The 16598-nt window shown below is 44.6% G+C and overlaps 1 protein-coding gene across 3 annotated transcripts in view; it reads left to right on the forward strand.

Annotated features, from left to right (window-relative positions):
• LOC120032611 (cytoplasmic phosphatidylinositol transfer protein 1-like) overlaps nucleotides 1–16598 on the forward strand; it is a 78792-nt gene that overhangs the window by 11180 nt on the left and 51014 nt on the right. The window lies entirely within an intron of this gene.

A 16598-nucleotide genomic window follows, 5' to 3' on the forward strand; every position in this document is an offset into this window, starting at 1 on the left:
GTAGCTGTGGTCTGTCTTTAGCGTTTCCCTACTCTGCCCATTCATCCTACAGTAGCTGTGGTCTGTCTTTAGCGTTTCCCTACTCTGCCTATTCATCCTACAGTAGCTGTGGTCTGTCTTTAGCGTTTCCCTACTCTGCCCATTCATCCTACAGTAGCTGTGGTCGGTCTTTAGCGTTTCCCTACTCTGCCCATTCATCCTACAGTAGCTGTGGTCTGTCTTTAGCGTTTCCCTACTCTGCCCATTCATCCTACAGTAGCTGTGGTCTGTCTTTAGCGTTTCCCTACTCTGCCCATTCATCCGACAGTAGCTGTGGTCTGTCTTTAGCGTTTCCATTACAGGTCTCCCTTTCACTCCAGCAGCCTTCCGTTTTCAGACTTTCATTTAAAAATGACTTTATTATCAACCCCAATACAAACATCACATCATTCATAATTCAGCACTCTTGAATCGACTGAAGACAATCAAGCAGTCAACCAAGTTGATATTTTACTTGACCTTAAATCACAGTCCACTTTGACAAGCCACCTGATTTCCTTGTAATTTTAAATGGGTCATACCATGGCCAATTTTATTATGTGTGCACCATGCTGAATTTTAACCACCAACTTTCCATTATGAATTATTGAGAAGAGTTTATAGGGGAGCTGGGAACTGAACAAGTAAACACAGACACACACACCCCACACAGGCGCGCGCACACACACACACACACACACACACAGGCTGAATCCGTTGTTTTGGGATTGAAATGAATAGAATATGAGAAGACAATACATGTATAAACATGTCCTCATTCTGAGAAATGTTGTCCCCAACCGGTAGCCATTGGCAGTGTAATTACAGCCACATCTTCAACGAGTATTTTGGACAGGAGGGATGGGCCCTTTGTCTTGATGAGTTCATTTGGAGCTTCCGTTTTGCCTCTCTGTTCTCTCGTTTTCTTTCTTGTTCTCGATCTCTCTCTTCTCGCTCATTTCTCTGCTTTTCTCCCGGTCTTTCTCTGCTTTTCTCTCGGTCTTTCTCTGCTTTTCTTTTAGGGCCGACCCCATTTAGTCGACTGGTCGATTGTTTGGTCGATAGACTGTTGGTCGACCAAGATGAAGAAAAAATTAAAAAAAGATCACACGAGACACCTGTCTGATTCACACCCTTCTGAGTGAACCAATCCATTGAGGAGGCCGAGACTCACCCGCGCGGATCGCACAGTCCAAGAAGAAGGGGAGTGTGGCTGTTATGCACAATGCATCTCTCTCTCGCTCCAGAATGTGCTCTCTCCCACCAATTTTGGCACATTCACTCTTTCATAACTTCACTGTGTGAATTGTTTGATTGTTAGTGTCTTATCAATTCCCCATTCCATATCACCAGTAGTACATTTAATTTCTAATCTACAATGTTTGTTTGGTTACGGTCATTTCTGTTAATACATTCAATATATATTTATTCCAGTCTTTTACAGTTATCATGTTGTTTGCGGAGGGCACAACCTATGCTACAGCTGTGAGAAAAAAGTCTGGAGGGTGGGAGATGTTTGACGTAGTCACGTATTCACAGGCCCCAGATCGGCTGTAAACAACATAGCCTGGCCTCTCGAGCAGCAGATGGGTCTGGCAGAGTGGCCATTGAAGCATAATGTGAGAATGTTTCTCTGCACTCTGCTAGTGTGATGTTAACAGCTCTCATGGACTCTGAGACAGTGTGTGTGCGCGTGTGCCGTTGGTATGTGTTTACTTGTGTGTGTTCACATGCGTGTGTGTGTTCACATGCGCGTGTGTGTGTGTGCCTGTTCAGGTTTGGGCCCTGGTCAAAAGTAGTGAACTATATATGGAAAAGGGTGCGATTTGGGCCGTTGTCAGAGACACACACACACACACACACACACACACACACACACACACACACATCTTGCTACTCTGATCTGCTTCAAACCAATATGTAGGTGATATGCATTTGGACAGCAACAGTAGCTCAACCCACACCACAGACAGACGGGCTATAGATAGCTACTGTCTATGTCGCCTGGATCTGTTACCATTATCACCGTCTCCATGGCAACCATCGGCCGTTTCCCATTCCCTGAATAGAAGTAGGATTACACAGTTTATCATTTAAGACCATTTCAGGGCAAACTTTCAAATGAGATATTTAATAGTCTTGCGTTCCCTAAAGGTCAGGATTTAGTAGGGAGCTCTACTCTCCAGTGGGGAGACTTGGATACAGTTTGACTAACTAGAGTGATGTCCATACCAACACTGTACCAGGTGGGATCATGGACGAGAAGAATGTTACTTATGGGTCGATTATTGTTCACATAAAGAGGTTTTTGGCTCCTTCGAATCGCGTTGTACAAAATATACATTTGTTAAAAAAAAATATATATATATGTATTTGTCAATATCCCCAAATACCCCATATGCTATCCAGTTTCATGATTGCCCAATGTGAACGTGTGCTTTTTAAAATAAAACAGTACGATTTAATTTGTTTTTTATTTTATTCGCTTCATCAGTTTGTGTTTGCTCTACGGGATGTTAGCGATAATATCATACTCCTAGCTCCATGATTTCCTACCCTTCCTAGAAAAGTCCTTGCATTTCCAGTTCCACTTTCATTCCTTTCAAGCGACTGTAATCCCACAGTACCCCTGAGGCTGATGGGTAAAATGGACGTCGCCGCTGCAATCCCAAGTCCCTGGTTGTCTGGCGTCGTTCCTGTGTTGTTGCCATGTCCTGGACCCCTCTCCTGATAGGAGGGCGTATATAGGAGCTTGTTAGTGCCACTGCCTCCCTTCCCAGCAGGGGCCAGCGAACCATAGCATTGTGTGTGTGCACCGCATCTTCACCCAGTCCCTAATGTCTGTGACAGCAGAGTAGTAGATATTAGCTGGTGTCATGTCTTAATGTCTTACTCCACCCTCAACTGCTACTGCAAGTAGGCCATGATGGAAGTCTGGAATGAAATGCATTCATGCCACATCTAATCCTTTTTTAAAATGTATATATAACATTTTAACAGTGAATGTTTAGTAAAAAATGCTTCCGGGCCAAAATATAGGCTACTTGTCACAAAACAAATGCCTGAGATTGGTTAGAACTAGAAATCGTTACCTCATTAGCTAAAAAGACGATGAATTGGGACTGTGTATATCTTCAAACCTCCTAAAATAATAATAAAATAATGCACGCTAGCTGTCTGAACAGATGGGAGCTACAGGGGACCACTCCCACTTATGCTTTTCACTCAGGCTTCCTACAGAGAAATCAAGCCAAATTGAGTCTTACAATAACATCAAAAGGCAAAAAGTTCTGCCTTTTACCCTCGCTCTCGCCCACCTACCGTGTAGCAATTAGCGTCACAGCAGTGGTACATTTTATTTAGCGCCGCCGCTACAAAGCCACCCGGAGCTCGGTTGTTTAACAACTTTTGAGGACATTAGCATTTGATGTGCTTGGATGTTTGTTGGCTCTGGGGGTAGTTTGTCAGTGTAAATATTTCCATTGGCCAGCTTATGAATGTCCTGATTTGTTCGACGTAAAGATTGATGTATTTCGCTACACTGCCAAGTGTTTGGCTTAGATTCACTCACAAGGTCACAGGGCAAAGCACTGATCGAGATCTCGGTAGCTGTGATAGACGCTTGGAAGGACATTTGATACAGACTGGAAGGAGAATTGGAAATTAATGGCACTGGCTAAAATGATTACATTAGACAGTCCCTATCTTTCCCATTCATTTGAGATTGAGATATATATAGATATAGCTGGGACATGGACTAAATACCCACCTTTTTAAGGTCTGGACACGTTTTGTCAAACTTGGATTTTGGAGTGGACTATCCCATTAACTTAGCTGTGGTTCATTCTGTTAGCTTTAGGAAAACAAATGGATTGTAACTTAGGAACGTTAACATCATCCTCTTTCCTACATCCGTCCTGTCAGCCTAATCAAATGGAGCTAATAGACTGTTAGTCTTATCTTAATTACTCCATAGCCAGGGTCACTGCATAGTGTGTGTGTTTGTGTGTTTTCATGCTTGTCAGTCCATGTCCTCTCTAGCTGACTCTGTTGAATCCTGGTCTGATTGGGAGTGTGATTCAGAGTATTAGGGAGTGAAAACGCCTGCTAAGATTTATTGACTGAGCGGAGAGGGAGCAGGGCCTGTTAATTTATTCAGAAGAGGGGGGTAGAGGTATCGCTAAGAAAGGTTAACTTTCAACTCAGCGGTGATCCTCCCCTTTTATTAGGATCTCCATTAGCTGTTGCGAAAGCAGCAGCTGCTCGTCCTGGGGTCCACACAAACCATGAAGCAGGACATAATACAGAACATCAATCGACAAGGACAGAACTACACACATTTAACAATGGCACGCGTGGCCTACACGTCAATACATGTACACAAACTATCTAGGTGAAATAGGGGAGAGGCGTTGTGCCGTGAGGTGTTGCTTTAGCTGTTCGCTTAAAACCAGGTATGCCGTTCATTTGAGCAAAATGAGATGAAAGGGAGACTCGTCCGAGCCGGACCAGAGCAGATCTCCTGTTTCTGTAGCATGAGGCAGCTTGATGTACAACTACACCCCCTGGAGAGGAGATCAGTCTTCTATCGAGAGTGGTTTGTGTGATTTTAATATATCAAGACCTTGATTGGTTCAAGGATGTGTGTTAGTGCCATGTCAAAGTCTTTACAAAACCTTAATAAAGGCTGCCTTTTATATAAAGTGGTACCTAATTGTCTCAAGTATTGACTGAGGCAGTTACTTTCTGGTGGCTTAGCTTTGAAATGGAACGGAACGATGTCATTCCCTTGAAAGGCTTGGTAATCAAGTTCCCATGGTAATGAAGCCAACAAAAAAAAGTGGCCTGGGGCGAATGTTTCCAGGAATTGGTCCGTGTATAGCTGGCATTTCAGAGACATTAATAACTTTGCGTGAGTGTGCGTTCTAACGAAGAAGAAGAGGGCGGACTGTGTCTTATGTGGTCACGCTTGTTTGGGTTTGGTGGATCCTTGTTGGTTCATAGAGGATGGATGCATAGGCAGCAACGAACACACATTTTAGGGGAGAGGGGGGGGGAGTTGAGCCTCCCTTGTTTCTAGGAATACATACACAAAATGTATCATTTGACCAAATATTTTGCAAGAGTTAATAATTTCACGGAGTCAGTGAAGGATCAAACCACATGGGAAAAGTGGCAAGGAAGTTGAGTCCCAAAAAATATTTAAGATTGTTCTATAAATCATTTAGGGTCTCTATAAGCTTACATATGAGGTCTTAAACCTAGCATGAAAAGGCATCCTTGTAACTGTGTGTGCTAATATAGTCAGAATGTTTGCCTTGGGCTTGGTTGTAAGTGTTTTCTTCCCAGGTGTAATGCAAGGCATTATCTCTGGGATATGAGGCAACAACAGGGCCACTTTTAACAATTCAACACAGGTATTAATACCTAACAAACACTTTGTACTTTCTAAAAACACTTTTAACATGTTAAAAGTGTTTTTAAAAAAGTACAAAGTGTTTGTTAGGTATTAATACCTATGTTAAAAGATGTTTACATTTATTAAAAGACAAAAAAGTGATTGGAATTGTGTTGAATTGTGTTTGGGAAATAAAGCTAAACATTTTAAAAACGTAGTGGTAATATTTCATTTAGTCCCACGGCTCAGCTTTTTAATTTTTAATCGTTTCATTTAACTAGGCATTGTCAGTTTAGAAAAATTCTTATTTACAACGACGGCCAAACCCTAACCCGGACGACACTGCGCCAATTGTGCACCGCCCTATGGGACTCCTGGTCACAGCTGGATGTGATGCAGCCTAATATATGTTATTATATGACAAGTGCTGGGCTGACGGATGCAGGTTTAATTCCTCAGTGGGACACCCCACCAGAATGTGATCTAATAAACTAGTCTTGATATACCATTGTATTGACACAACATGATGACTTATCAAACATTGATTATTCGGTGCGGTTTCCCGGTGCTCTCTGACCCCCAAATGTATAGTTTTTGGACAATTTATTCCCTGCTGGGAGACGCTGGTATTTAAAGCTGTTAGGGGTTCGTTCCTTACGTCCTTCCTTGTCAATCATTGGTTCATTGGTGAAATTAGCATTATGACAATATCTTCAAATAAATCATTCAAAAACCTTTATTAATGCAATTGCAGACAGAAGTTGACAAACGGGAACACAGCACGCATGTTTCTGAGTAAGTTCCGCATCGTACAAAAGGTCTCAAGTAGTTTTATTAAACCGACGTCCCGCCTTAGTGATGTCACTGACTACGCCATTACCTTTTTACTCCCGAGACCAAAACCCTGCATCCATGGCGATACAAACATAAACACTGAAACTCTATCTAAAAGCATGGCAATAATTGTCCCCTCCCCAAAGTAGATTTACTGTGGAATGTCTGAGTAGTCTCTTATCTCCCACGCTCCCCTGCAGAGTTCTGTCTTCGTCACACATTGAGTGAGTGAATGAGAAAACATTTGTGGAACAATTCTAAAACGCTATAATGAATATATATATTGTTCATCTGTAGTCTAGGACCCTATAAATGTAAGGAGGGAGGGGTCTTATAACCCCTCCCCTTTTATTAATATAACATAAGCATAATCAATTATTCTAATACATCAAACATTTGTACAGCCCCAAATCATGACCGCTAGGTGAATCCTGACAAAGCCCTTGGCTCCCTGCCCAGCATGCTCTGGGGGTGTTGACCCCTCCCCCTTCTGCTTGATCACAGCCCAGCTCTCCACTGTGTGAGCGTTGTCGTGACTACCTCAGTGAGAGGCTAGCTAGCCTCCCTCCCAGACTCTCTCTCCGTGCTGCAGATGTCAGCTGGGTCTCGCCACCACCCCATCATCATCATCATCATCATCATCAACCCCCCACCTGCTTTGTGGCAAGTGTGTGTGGGCAGTGGGTGCACACACAGGCACGCACATATACATGCATGGACACACCTGCTTCCATTGTCAGACACACACACGCACGAACACACACACACACAGACACACACACACAGGGCTGTAATTATGATCCAATGGAGGAGCTGGGACACATCTCCCCCTGCCCACTTCACTCCCTCTTAATAGGGGTTGCAAGGTGGCATTGGGTACACAGCTGTGGAGCCCACCAACACCCTCAGCCCTCCAACTGAGCCCCCACACCCATTTGGCATGTACAGAGGAGCTAACCCACCCACTCTCCTCTTCATTTTGTGTGGCTGCTAGACATCCCCAATGGATCTCAGCCATTAGGCACTCTGCAGAAGAGTAGGTAGAAGATTACCCTGGTCTGATCCTTGTGTATAATCCTTATGGTTCACATGTAAGCACTTTTTATGGACTTTGATCTACCAACCATCAATGCCCATATCTCTGTGTTCTGCAGTATGCCTGTGTGTCTGGGATGTGTGTCTATTTAAACCTGGCAAATAAAACTCATGAGTCGGCACTATAGAAAACATCCCCTATGATCAATGGCCTGCTTTAGAGGATCTCATCCTTTGTCAATATTCACTACACTCTCCTATTGTCTCTGTCGTAGCGTGTGTTTTCTGTGTGTTTGTGTGTTTGTGCTGGCTCCTTTGAACTCATCCTCAACTTTGCCCGTCTCCGATTTATCAGTCCTGACTTCCTGTCTGTTCTGTTCTGTCTGTCCCCGTCTTGTTCTTGGAAGTTGTTGCTGTCAGAGGAAACGAGAGAGGGAGACCGGGAGAGCGAGAGGCGATTGAGAGTGGGAGAGGGAGCGTTTTCCCTTTCATGTCAATGAAGTATATTAAATTGAGTGTGAGAGACTGAGGGAAAGAGAGAGAGCGAGAGAAAGGTCGCAAAATCTCTAAGAGCGTTACAAAACCCCACAAAGCGCATCCAGACCAGCTCAAATGGAGACAGACAGAGAAGGAGAGACTGACTGACAAAGAAAGCTCAGAGAGAGAGAGAGCTCAGGGTTTTGACTGTTGACTTCATAACTGCCGGGTTCTTCTCTCCCTGGCCGGTTTCCAAGCCAGGAATGTTTTGCTTGGTAATTAATAAGAGCTGGCTTGCTCTCCAAACAGACTCTTCCCCCGCTTCCTTCCCCTGCGAACGCCGTGACGCCATCACTCACGAGCCCGTCCAAGAAACACATGCTCTCTCGCACACACACACACACACACACACACACACACAGGGATTGTGGACAAGCGTGGGGCGTTCCTCTCATGTGGTTCAGTTTGGGTTTTGACGTCAGAGACAAACGAGACTGGACTGATTTATTTATTTATTTTCCAAAAAGCCCTTTGAGCCGTGTGTGCGTACTTGGAGGGTTTCTGTGTGTTTTTTGGCTGGTTTGAGTTGAAGGGGAATTTTTGTGAGGGCCAGAGGATATTTGACTGGCGTGACTGAATGAGTGAATTGTGAATCCCTCGCCTTTTAAATGCCAACGCGGTCAGTTTGTGTAAGGCCCAGCTGTTGTTTGCGTAGACTTAACCTAATGTAGAAAACGTGTGTGTGTGCATGCCTGCACACTTAGGGTGTGTGTGTGCATGCCTGCACACTTAGGGTGTGTGTGTGTGTGTGTGCATGCCTGCACACTTAGGGTGTGTGTGTGTGTGTGTGTGTGTGCATGCCTGCACACTTAGGGTGTGTGTGTGTGTGTGTGTGCATGCCTGCACACTTAGGGTGTGTGTGTGTTCTTGGATTTGTGTGTATGTGCGTCTGTCCCTTACCCGGTCAAGATGTGTGAAGCACATTTGGCTCTGTGTTTGCGATCGATGACGCAAGCCCCAGTTTAGGAAGTGGGAACTGGAGCTGTGAGGAGAGCCTTATGTTACTAGTGGACTTAGTTTTTGTGCTCCTCTACTGCGTGACTTGGCTGTTCCAAAGGGAGTTTGTTGTTGCTGATGGTGAACAAATAGGAGAGGATGCACTGAAGGTGCAGTCTGCCTGCGTGTGTGTGCCTGCATGTGTGTGTGTGTGCCTGCATGTGTGTGTGTCTGCCTGTGTGTGTCTGCCTGTGTGTGTCTGCCTGTGTGTGTGTGTGTGTGTGTGTGTGTGTGTGTGTGTGTGTGTGTGTGTGTCTGCCTGTATGTGTGTGTCTGCCTGTATGTGTGTGTCTGCCTGTGTGTGTGTGTGTGTGTGTGTGTCTGCCTGCCTGTGTGTGTGTCTGCCTGCCTGTGTGTGTGTGTCTGCCTGTGTGTGTGTGTGTGTGCGTGTGTTTGTCTGCCTGTGTGTGTGTGTTTGTCTGTGTGCCCATTCATTCCACTCTTTAATACTTTCCATTATTGTTGGCCGAAGGCCCTACAACAGCTACTGTAACTGTAACCAGGCCTCTCCTGTCACCTTGTTTACCACTGGGAAGGGAACCAGGTCTATGTTCCAAATGGCACCCTATTCCGTGTATATAGTGCGCTACTTTTGAACTAGGGCCCACTAAGGCTCTGGTCAAATGTAGCGCATTAAATAAGGACTAGACGACCAAGGCCATGTAAAACACCATCGACACAACGTACACGGACGAGCAACACCAAGGCCAGACTTACCTCTACCTCAGAAGTCCACGTACTCTGTATCTCTTGGCTTATAGGCTCAATTTCAGAGTGAAGGGTACAGTTGGCCTGTTTTTAACGATGAACAGGTTTGCGAGCAAGTCTTTGAAACGGTTAGCAGGCGATGTTATTGTTAACACACCTCATATTGAGTGAACGCCAGACCATGTCGTTTTTTGGATACTAGTTGGTTGCTTACAATGGTGGGACTGGTAAGAATTTACTGTGGTCCCATGACTTTATTCACCATTCAGTGCTATATCAACGGTTCAGCGATATGATGTAGGTGCACAAAGTAAACGGCATAGTGGGTGAATTTTCGCAACAACTAAGAGCGTTGAAGCGCGAGGCTAAACTTCTCTGCTGTTTTGGTCCTGTGCGCAGATACTGTGTGAGAACGAAGTCATGAGTCTACCTTTTAAAATTATAGTACCATTGTCCGTTTGTTTTCACGCTCGAGGCTTTAACATCAATCATTAGGCAAACATAAGTGGTCATGCAGCTTTATTTCAAATCTGGCCATCAAACAGAACTCCCATATAGCCTATCTGTTTGTGCTAGCGCAGCATGGCTAGCCTCCTTTTGAAGCTCTATTTGTTTTAGCTTTATGACACATCATAAAGCACTGAATTGGCTCTCCATCATGGAAAATCAGCAGCGGGCACATGTGCAGACTGCTTTAAACATCTGTCTGCCTCTGTCTCACCCACTTTAGCTTACCCTTACACTTTGGGTGGATGAAAAAAAATATCTGGCCCTGTGTTAGTGGTAACTTTTCCTTACTTCCTTTCTCAGTATGGTTGCCATTTTGTTTTCAAATTACTTTTTTCTTCTCCACTGTAAACCCAGGTAGCTCTGAAGTTGGGCATGTGCTGGATCTAAGAAGCTGTAAATGTACGTTTTTCGTTCTAAATAAACATTGACCTTTTATATCCAGCGGTAATACATCATTGACACAAGCCACAGCGATAGTGATGCGCGAGTTGTCTCATAACCCGAAGTGGCCGCGGTTATATCCGCGGGGCGGGCGGGTTTAGGGTAATAAAATATTGTGTGGATGAAGGGCTGGCGGGTTGAAATAAACATAACGAAAGAAAAACCTCAACGTAGCCAAAAGAATAAGACATTTTTTCATGCATCGCTTTCTCTTTATCTGCCCTTATTGCGTAAGCCTAAACGTTACGGCCTGACTGTACGCGGGTCGACTGAAACCTGACACAGTGGACGCTACTCTGTGACGCAAAAGAAAGGAAGACAAAAGTAGGCAATCATAGCCTCATAGCTGGACAGTGGGTAGTTTGATTTTCTAAACTTTGTTATATTCTATTCATTTTCTATGCCTTTTTTTTTTGCATCCGATTTTTTTTTCATATGCTGCGTTAGGCTACTAGCCAACACGGGCAGTCTGCCTAAAAGAGGTCCGTTTACTGTTTCACATGTTTCGTTTCAGCAAAACACTGAACATGTCCTTGTGGAAATGTGTCAGTTTGGAAGACCAGAGCCCGCTTGCGCTGTTCAATAAGCCTTTTCAAGTGAAAAGGCCCAAATGCTTAAGAAAAACGTCATTGTTAAATCAAATGTTCAAGGACAAAGTAGCCTAATTGTACAGTACATTTTTCACAAAAGCATGCGATTTAGACGCTTGTTAGACTTTATTTTCACAAAAACTTGCGCACGGTGTCAATTTAGGCTATTGTTTGATAATGTTTTTGTCTCAGCAAAACATTAGGCTACTGTTCCAATAGGCCTAAATATTAAATGAATACATGTCGAAGATAAACGTCATTGTTCAATAAATGTTCAAGAGAGGAAAAAAAGGGAAACGGTACATTTAGGGTCGGGTGCGGTCCTCAGATGTTGACTTCATCACACATCTAGTCGGGCAGTTGAGGATGGGTTATTAGCGATTGCGGGTGGGTGTGGGTGAACCCACCCTGCAGCACTACACAGCGTGTCTAAAACAGCCTACAAATATCCAGGAGGCTAAACTGGAGCCAGCGGTCTGTTTTTATTGTTTACTTGTCTAGAAGTATGCCAGGGAAATGGGTCCAGTGTACTTGGGCTTGCGGTAAACAGACTTTCCTCCCCTCCGGTTGATCCATTGTTTTATCAGAGGGCGATGACAGCGTCCTGGCGTGTTGATGGCAGCGGGCTTGTGGCGTGTTTGTGGAAGTAGCCTCATTTAGATGAGGGTGGAAATCATGAATTTTGTGTGTTTGTGTGTGTGTGTGTGTGTGTGTGTGTGTGTGTGTTGCGTGGGCGGCTGTTTAGAGTTGCAGTCGTCTGCGGCGGTTGTTGTTTTGAATAGAATCTAACAAAAGTACATATTTCAAGGTCAGTGCTCACTAAGGCACGTGTTGTTTTGGTAAAATGCATCAAACCAGAGTCTTGAAAGCGGAGTCGGACAATTGTGTTTCATAAACACTTTTGAAATAGTTTTCACTACATCCACTTACTTTACCTGCTTGCTGCCTGTCCTTTTCAGAGTATCTGTTTTGCCTTGGCTTAACGGCAGCTCTCGTCTGGAGTGTTTTGGAAACATTCTTGCCTATGCTGCCATTGAGCAATAAGACAGAAGCCCTTTCAGTCTTATTTGGTCTGTCAACACAGCAGGGGCAGAGGTTGGACTTTCATGTTTAGATGGTCCACAGTAGAGGGGTAAAGGGCAGGTGACTAGGCTGTACGGTGCTTGTACCCCAAACACAGCTAGCTGGCTCAGGTGGAGGGGCTCGAAGCACGGTGCTAGTCATTCAGAAGTACATAGAGGGTAGACTCTCTCTGTCTCTCGCTGTGTCTCTCTGTCTCTCTCTCAAAAGCCATGGAGACAAAGCTGATATTTTCATATTTTATTTAACCAGGAATCGCTCATTTGAGATTTTAAATCTCTTTTTCAAGAGCGTCCTGGCCAAGATGTGCACTGAGATCAAATGCCTATTTTATTTATCGTTTATTTTGTTTCCTGTAACCTGAATTGCGATTCTGAAGAGCGTACACGCCCTGTGCAGCACGGACTGTTATTCATGTTAAAATACTTCAACCCTAAATTGACCTTTTTTTGGAAATGTATACTAATGTCTTGTAAGCATCTTATATAAAACAACCCAAAAGCAAGCGAGGAATGAGTCATGTCTAGTACAGTACTTCAGTTCACCATGTGCAGCATACGACAGGCAGACATATTAGTTAGAACACCGTGGCAGCTCTGAGCCGTAGTGCGTCATGACGCAGCGTTTGTTCACCGGTGTTTCTGGTAATCGCCAACAGGAAAGGAAACTGAATCGTGACGTTAACCCGGGGAGACGAGTGCGGCTGCTGCGGTGTATGTGTGGTGCTTGTGTCCTACAGAAAATAGAATTTCATTTATCTGTAGAGCGACAGGAAATGTATTATAAAGCTGTGTGGGTTACAGTTAGAAGGTACAACCTGTGAAGGAAACAAACTATGTGACTAACGTTCTATAGTTGCTCTGAGATATACAGAGCTGATAGGAATAGTTGAGGGTTAGACTTGCAGTCCACCCAGGCCTTCAAATGTCTTTCTCTCTCTTTATATCTTCCATTTCCTCCCTCTTTCTTTCTGTCTTTGGCCGTTATGTTATGGTTTCCTCTCTCTCTCTGGACGTGTACTTTATTTCTCTCTCTCCGTTTCTTTCTTTCACTTCTTACACTCCTTCCCTCACACACACGCAAACAGTTGCTTGCGCCCACACACACACACACACACACACACACACACACACACACACACACACACACACACACACACACACACACACAAGCTGTGTCTGAGAGGGAGGAAAAAATACTTCATTACAATGTTTGTGTGGCACAGCGCTCTGTTCTAGGCTTCTAAAGGGAGACTGAGGAGATGGATGGGTGAAAGGGAGACTTATAAGCAATCTCGGTTGCTGGGTGGGATGGGAAAGGGTGGGATGCATGCGTGCTTTGGGGGGGGGGGGGGGGGGGGGGTGCTGCGTCGGTATCTTTGTATGCATTTATTTGATTGTTTTTGTACCTGTACCTGAAAAAGAAAAATGACAAAACGAAATAAAAAGTTGGTCACAAACATAAGAAGAACATTAGAACGTAAGTAGGCTGTATACAGGGGCAGATTTAGGGGCAGGTTTAGGGTCCGAGAAGGAGAGGTTTAGGGTCCGTGCCAATACCATGTTTAGAATATTTACAATGTGCAGGGGGATACTGGAGTGGTAGGGTTAGATATGTATAGGGATAAGGTGACTAGGCATCAGGATATTTGATCAACAGCAGCAGCGTATACAGCAGCAGCGTATATAGGCTCCCGAGTGGCGCAGCATTCTAAGGCACTGCATCTCAGTGCAAGAGGTGTGACTAGTCCCTGGTTCGAATCCAGGCTGAATCACATCTGGTCGTGATTGGGAGTCCCATACGACGGCGTCCAGGTTTGGCCGAGGTAGGCCGTCATTGTAAATAATATTTTTTTTCTTAACTGACTTGCCTAGTTAAATAAAGGTCAAAAAATTAATTAAAGATGGATTGTAAATGAGTGTGCATAGAGTCAGTGCAAAAATCTAAAATTAAATAGAAGGGTCAGTGCAGATAGTCCGTGTAGCCATTTTGTTCGCTATTTAGCAGTCTTATGGCTTGGGGATAGAAGCTGTTCAGGAGCCTGTTGGTGTCAGACTTGTAGATCCGGCACCGCTTGCCATGCGGAAGCAGAGAGAACAGTCTATGGCTTGGGTGGCTGGAGTCTTTAACAATTTTCACACCACCTCATATAGAGGTCATGGATGGCAGGGAGCTCGGGCCCCAGTGATGTACTGCATGCAGGGCAGTGGACCGCCTGGCTACGAGGTTAATATGGGTTAGATTCAGTCACAGGCAAGGCCAAAATATACACGTGTGTGTGTGTGTGTGTGTGTGTGTGTGTGTGTGTGTGTGTGTGTGTGTGTGTGTGTGTGTGTGTGTGTGTGTGTGTGTGTGTGTGTGTGTGTGTGTGTGTGTGCTCAAGAGGAAACAGCGGAGATTGTTGAGGATCTCGCATCAGTTTTCACTCTGGACAGCTGAGGGATCTGTGTACAAAATACACCCTACACACACTCAATCCCACCCAAATGTTACTGCACACACACACACACACACACACACACTGAAAGCCTAAATGATACCCATCCCGACCCAATTGAATACAATAAATTGTGACTAGGCTCACTGTCAGGCCTCCTACATAGTGTTACATGCCCCATAGTGGATATACTAACATGTTAACTGAGACCAGGGCCAAAATCAATGAGGCTACTGATTTCCTAGGAGAAAACACACATCATGTAAGCATGCAAGGTGGCTCGTTCGAATCCTCTGTGTCCTTGAGCAAGGCACTTAACCCTAATTGCTTCAGGGTCGCGACCCCACTCTCCGAGGGTGTCTCAGGGAGAGTGGGATATGCAACAATTTTTTTTTTTTTTAATTCACACATGCGTATTAAAGGTAGACTCAGCGATTTGACGTTGATGCAGAAAGTAAAACAGCATAGTGGGTGAATTTCCACAACTAAGAGTGTTGAGGCTAAACTTCTCTGCTGTTTTGGTCCCGTGGTGCGAAACCCCTGCACGTGCGCTGATACTGTGTGTGACTGTGTGAGAGCGAAGTCTTACATCTCGCTCATCTGCAATGTTGACCGTGACACACGCATACACACACATATATTACACACACACACACACCGCCTGTTCCAAATTCATCAGAGGCCTGAACATTCTACCACCATAGTCTCCTCTACTCCAGGCTCCTTATGGCAACTCTGATTGAGGCTGAGGTGGTGTATCGATTGGTGCAGGTCGAGCTGAAAGAGTAGTATTACTCCACGAACCAACTCCTCTCCCCAGCCATTCTGGCTCTGCAGCTGGCCAGTTGCACAGACTGGGTGGCCCACAGAATGCATGTGACTGAAACTGACAGAGAGCACATGAGGAACGTCACAAGGGAATCCAGCTGCTTGGCATTCTTGACATGCTAACTGTCACTCATTTGCTGGCTGAGGGGTGTATGGTTCTAGCGCTGTGCGCGTGTGTGTCTGTGCACACTTGCATGTGCGTGCTTGTATGTATGCCTGTGCATGTTTGTGTGTGGGTGTGCGGAGCTGAATGTGAATATTGGTATTGTTTGATGATGAGCTGTGCAAGGTAATGGGCCCTGAAATGAGACGACACTGGATGTCTATCGCCTCCCTCATCTGTCTCCAGCACTGAAGTCATTGTATCAATTTGCCATCACTTAAATTCACACAAGCGGTCGATTTGGTAAAAGGAACTTGATTGTTGTCTCACTTCTTTAGAAAACTCAATTTGTACGATATTTCATTCCTTTCGTGTGTTTGTCCTTTTCGGCTGAGGAACTCTCTATTTCTCTCTTTCTTTCTCTGTCTGTTGTCGAAGCAGAGGTGAATAAGGCACAATTTTTCAGTCGGGGCACAAAACGTTTTATTTTTTTCAGTGTCATATTTCTGCCCTGTGTTTTTGGTCAGATGTGGCTATTGACGATTGCATTTAAACCGTATGGATCCTCTTTATATAGGCCGGTGGCTTATTTTGTTGTTTGGATTGTTGCTATTGATTGTTTACCCTGAAAAGCCTAGGACTCAATTTCCTCTCTGCATGAATAACAGTGTACTCCAGGGATTCATTTATTGACGTCCATATGCGCTAATAGGCAAATTACCTGCGATGAGGGACAGGCTTAAACGTGACACCCATTGACTGATCTCAGACCAGTTCTTAGGATCACCGGTGACTCCATCGGAACCGTTATGAACTCGGAACAGTTCTAAGTATCCCTTTTGTGTCACTTGTGTATTCAGGGTCCGTTTCAATTGTACTTAAAGTAGCACTTGTTTTCTGCTCGGACACTCTGGTCTTGTTGGCAACCCTTGAGAAGGGGTAATTGTTCTGTCCCCATGACAACGGTCACTCCAGTGACCAAATTCCAGCCTACCAAAACCCCTTTTTATGTTTCTCGTTACCACATTTTGATTGAAAAGGGGATTTCAGACAATATGGAATCTAGACATCTAAAACCATAGA

Source organism: Salvelinus namaycush, chromosome 39 (assembly GCF_016432855.1).
Source record: "Salvelinus namaycush isolate Seneca chromosome 39, SaNama_1.0, whole genome shotgun sequence".
Classification (NCBI taxonomy): domain Eukaryota; kingdom Metazoa; phylum Chordata; class Actinopteri; order Salmoniformes; family Salmonidae; genus Salvelinus; species Salvelinus namaycush.